The 5,187-nt window shown below is 49.3% G+C and overlaps 1 long non-coding RNA gene across 1 annotated transcript; it reads left to right on the forward strand.

Moving 5' to 3' along the window:
• Positions 1-1,662: 1,662 nt before the first annotated feature.
• On the forward strand, positions 1,663-4,272 carry LOC106890878. Its single transcript, XR_001412590.1, has 3 exons — positions 1,663-1,801; positions 2,006-3,128; positions 3,671-4,272. It is a non-coding gene; the product is annotated as an uncharacterized LOC106890878 (long non-coding RNA).
• The last annotated feature ends 915 nt before the right edge of the window (positions 4,273-5,187 follow it).

The raw sequence follows: 5,187 nt of genomic DNA on the forward strand, positions 1-5,187 counted from the left end.
TGGCCAGGAATCCAATAGGGACACTATAGGGGCGGGCTAGAGGAGCCGCCGCGGCAGGAACAAGGCACCCGGGCTGGGGGATGAATCATCACCGGATCATCGTAGGGCTAGGTTGGAAGGGACCTTAAAGATCAGCTAGTCCAACCGTCAACCCAACTCTGACCAAAATATAAATAAATAAGAAATAAGCAATTAAAAAAAATTTAAAAAAAAAAAAATAAAAAATCACTAAACCGTATTCTTGAGGACCATGTCAACCCGGCTTTTGAACACCTCCAGGGATGGTGCCTCAACCACTTCCCCAGGCAGCCCATTCCAATGCTGCATAACCCCTTCCGTGAAGAAATGTTTCCCAATTTCCAATCTGAACCTCCCCTGGTGCAACTGGAGGCCATTTCCCCTTGTCCTATCTCCTGGGAGACAAGACCGACCCCCGCTTCTCTACACCCCCCTTCAGGTAGTTAGAGAGCACAAGAAGGTCTCCCCTCAGCCTCCTTTTCTCCAGGCTCAACACCCCCAGCTCCCTCAGCCTCTCCTCACAAGACTTCTTCTCCAGACCCCTCACCAGCTCCGTTGCCCTTCTCTGGACCCGCTCCAGCCCCTCAATGGCTTTTTTGTGGTGAGGGGCCCCAAACTGGACACAGTATAAATAAATAAGAAATAAGCAATTAAAAAAAATTTAAAAAAAAAAAAAGTGGCCACCTTGGCCACCTGGGCACACTGCTGGCTCCTGTTCAGCCGACAGTCGACCAACACCCCCAGGTCCTTTTCTGCCAGGCAGCTCCAGCCACTCTGCCCCCAGCCTGGAGCGCTGCAGGGGGTTGGTGTGACCCAAGGGCAGGACCCAGCACTTGGCCTTATTGAACCTCATCCCGTTGGTCTCAGCCCATCCATCCAGCCTGTCCAGATCCCTCTGCAAACCCTCTCTACCTTCCAGCAGGTCGACACTGCCGCCCAGCTTGGTGTCATCTGTGAACTTACTGAGGGTGCACTCCATCCCCTCATCCCCTCATGAAGATGTTAAAGAGAACGGGTCCCAGTACCGAGCCCTGTGGGACACCACTCATGACCAGCCGCCAACTGGATTTGACTCCATTCCCCACCACTCTCTGGGCCCGGCCTCCAGCCAGTTTTTAACCCAGTGGAGAGTATACCCCAAGCGCATAGCTAGTGAGGGGCTGACACCTCCCCTGGGGACCTGAGCTGAAGCCCACCCAGCGGTCACCCCAGGCAGGGACTCCACACAGCCCTGCCACGCGATGGCTGCCCAGCTGCATCCATAGGGTTTTACATCCATAGGCTGAGTCCCTGCTCAGGAAACTGGGAGTTTTAGCAGTGCCAAACAGCAAAGAAGTCATTCTGTGCCTGGGTTTCCCCCAGGAAAGCTGCCACCAGGAAAGAAAGACCCAGGCCAGGTGTTACTACAAGCTCTCGCCCAAGACTATTTGTCTCCCTTCCTGCAGGGATTGCTTCCTGGCCAACAACGTGCTGGGATTAAGCACTAGCTTTTCCTTCGAGAGCCACTTCTTACCCACATCTTCCTCGCAGCCTCTTTACATGTTGTTTCTTATCTACACGCAACAGGACTTTCAGCTGCTCTGTTCAGGGCTTGGAAGATAAAAGCCTGGGAGGGTGCAGCTATTTCCCCCCAGGCCAGCAGCTCCTGCAATAAACAGGGTATGAAATAAGGAGGGTCTGAATTCCATCCACGCTGATGTTGGGCATTTTCCCGTCAATAAAACTGTGTCACGTTGGGACTACAGACGCAAAGAACCAAATTCTGTACTCATTCCCCTCAGAGGTAAAGTAGAAATAACTCTGGACAAATCAGTAACTATTTTTTTTTTTGTGCTCGAGTGTGTCCCGTTCAACCTGTTTCTGGCAAATCTTGAGGCGTGCTGTGTCTAAGCAGTAATACCCTAAGTAGTCTGTCTTCCTCCTATAAAACTTTAAAATACAAACCAGCTCTAGATTCCTTAAATTCTTTTTTTCTGAAATTCTGCAGGTTGGGAATCTAAGAGGGATACATCCTTCTTTCCATCTTTTCCCACTCATTTCTTCTGACCAGTTCCTCACCAGCAAGATTCTCTTGGAACTCACTTGGAACTCCTCCCAGCTACATCTGCTTTTCCAGAGTCACATTTTCTGAGCCAGCTGTGGGGTTTTAAATTCGTGCATAACTTCCCTGGTCTAACATAACTTCCATCTGAAGATGGGTTTATGCTGACGCTACTATGCTGGATGTTTCAAATATGTCACAGGATGTTTCAAAATTCTTTCCTTCCCCTTGCAAACACCCTGTAGTACCACAGACTAAAGCACAGCTCGACGTATCAGCAGTTTTAATTACAGCCGAGACACAATTGCAATAAGCAGGAGCTCCAGAGAGTAGCTGAAGAATTACACGGAAGACTAATGAGCAGGAAGTTTGAAGCCCATCAAAGCATGAATGAAGGTCTGCAACATACGTGTGGTGCTGCATAAAGGAGGCTTGGCAGAGCAGGAGACAGGACATTTAAAAGATATACATCATGAGTTCAACATATGGGACTGCTAATGACTAGCCTGTGACTGTATGCTTAGCATAAAGTAATGAATCAATTAGCACATGATAGGAAACCGTAACGAATAGCAGAACATATGAAAGGATGCATATGGGAGTGATTAGGGGCAGATGTAACTCAGAGCCTTTGGAGTCAGGAACAGCACTCACATTTGTTCAGCCACGTGTCTGACAGGATGCGAGACCTGGCCGATCTCATAATTAACCTTGTAAAAAAAAAAAAAAAAAAAACAAACAAACCAAAAACCCCAACACTACTTTCCGGATGGATGAGCTCCCAAAACCAGGTGGGAATGGCAACAGGCAGCCAAACAGGAGGGCACAACTACCTCTTTCCACCACTAAACCAGTCACCTAACTGCTGGCTGCTTAATCCCTGCATACAGCCTCCAGCTCACTCTGCCTTAAGTTTATGTATTTATTCAGATGGCTAGATAACAAACCCAACATTTAACTCCACGCCTGGTCAAGACTGGGGGTGTTCCCTCCAGAGGTGGAACATGAGCTCTGGAGGAGCCATTTGAGACCGTGAGATGAGCAGCCAGCACGACAAGAGAAGCTTAAGGTGGGTGAACGTTGTGTAGCCTCCATCATTGCAAAATTAAAAGGAGAAGGTCTACAGGGATAGTCAAGCCACCAGAAGCAGAGCTGGGAACCATAGACGAGCTTTTGGCACAAAACCCTTCTTCAGGTCTGAAATAAGATTTTTCAGAGCACAATTAGATATGTAGCACTCAGACCAGCCCTGAAGGTAAAGGCAACGCATTCCCACAAACAAGGGACGTCAGGGGAAGGGCAGGAGAGAGACAGAGACGTTAAAAACCCTGCAGCTCTGCATACAAACCTGCCTCTTAACATGACATCTTAGGGGGCAGGAAGAGTTCCCACTAGGCTGGGCCACCCACTCATTTTTATTTTGTCCTGTATTCCTACTTTTTGGTCCTATCTGGACATTGTTTTGTTCTGCTGAGTGTCTTTCCATACCACGTTTCTCCCCACTCTCACCTTCCACAGTCCCAGGGCTGTTAGAAGCCCTAGCAAGCAGATGTATTAACTAACTTCCGCTACAAAACCGAGCAACCTCTCACTTCTCAATTATTTTGCCAGGAACAACTATGCAAAATAATGCCATCATCACGACGACAGGAACTGATTGGCAACCACTGAAGCCCTCCACAGAAAGAGCGAGCTTTATTTGGAAGAATTCAATAGCAGATAATATGCCACTAAATCACAATGGTAAGCCAAAAAAGTATAAATAAGAAGCTGGAAACGACTTGGATAAGAGAACAAACTGGCTTGGCAACAGCCCTCAGAAGAAGGCCTGATTCAACTCCTCAGCCAAGAAGCACACACAATAAATATCAAAGCAGGTAGGATGCAGCAAGAAGCAGTGGCACAGCACGCTCTGAAATTATTGGTCCAGTCATCGGCTTAATTTCAGATGATTCAAAACTGCGAGCTGAGGCTCAGGATCCTGGAATCTAGCAGCGTCCATGCACACTTTACGAATGCTACAAGCCTAAGTGCTGAGCTCAGTGACAGTCCTGAGCAGCCCGCTTAAATAAACTCTGACAGGGACAACAGCTTACGGGGTACAATGACGAGGGATAAATTTGGAATGAAAAAAGATAAGCTAAAGACAGCAGTAGTTAAATATGCGTATCGGTGTATGGAATCAGATCATCAGATTAGATCCAGAGTTTTGTTTGGGGATTACTGGAAGGATGCTCACAGAAATTGTTGGGGTTTTTCAATTTTATTTTAAACATAGAATCATAGAGTGGTTGGAAGTGACCTCAAAGATCAGCTACTTCCAACCCCCTGCCCTGGGCAGGGACACCTCCCACCAGACCAGGTTGCTCCAAGCCCCATCCAGCCTGGCCTTGAACCCCTCCAGGGATGGGGCAGCCACAGCTTCCCTGGGCAACCTGTTCCAGGCTCTCACCACCCTCATAGTAAAAAATTTCTTCCTGGTATCTAATTTAAATCTCCCCTCTTCCAGTTTGAGGCCATTACCTCTTGTCCTATCGCTACATGCCCTCCTAAAAAGTCCCTCCCCGGCCTTCTTGTAGGCCCCTTTCAGGTATCGGAAAGCCCTTATAAGGTCTCCCTGGTGCTTTCTCCAGGCTGAACAACCCCAGCTCTCTCGGCCTGTCCTCACAGGAGCTGCTCCAGCCCTCTCATCATGCCTAAGGGTGATTTATTTTATGGTGTCCCTTGGTTTGAGGCATAGCCTGGAAAACTAACGACTGCAGGAAAAAAAAAGAAAAAAAAACCCTAAACAAAAGGAGCGACTCTCAGAACCAGGCAGCAATTTCAAGTGTGTTTTGGGTTATTATTAGTAGGGAGCCAAGGGGATGCGGGTCCCGGGGGAGGCCTGCGCTGGGCCCCCAGCCGCCGCCTCCCGTTTCCCCCAAAGCACCCCCCGCATCCCAGGCCGCTGCTGGGGGACGTCCATGGAGGAAAAGGGGAGACCGAAGAAACCCCCCAACCCTTCCGAGGAGGAGGAGGGACCCTCAGAAAACACCCCTTGCTCCACACACACAGAGGGAGGCCCAGCGCCACCCCCGCACCGCCCTCCCTTCCCTTCCCCTCCGCCGCGCCGCCCGCCAGCGCCCCCT

Source organism: Calidris pugnax, unplaced genomic scaffold (genome assembly GCF_001431845.1).
Source record: "Calidris pugnax isolate Ruff unplaced genomic scaffold, ASM143184v1 scaffold71, whole genome shotgun sequence".
Taxonomy (NCBI): Eukaryota; Metazoa; Chordata; class Aves; order Charadriiformes; family Scolopacidae; genus Calidris; species Calidris pugnax.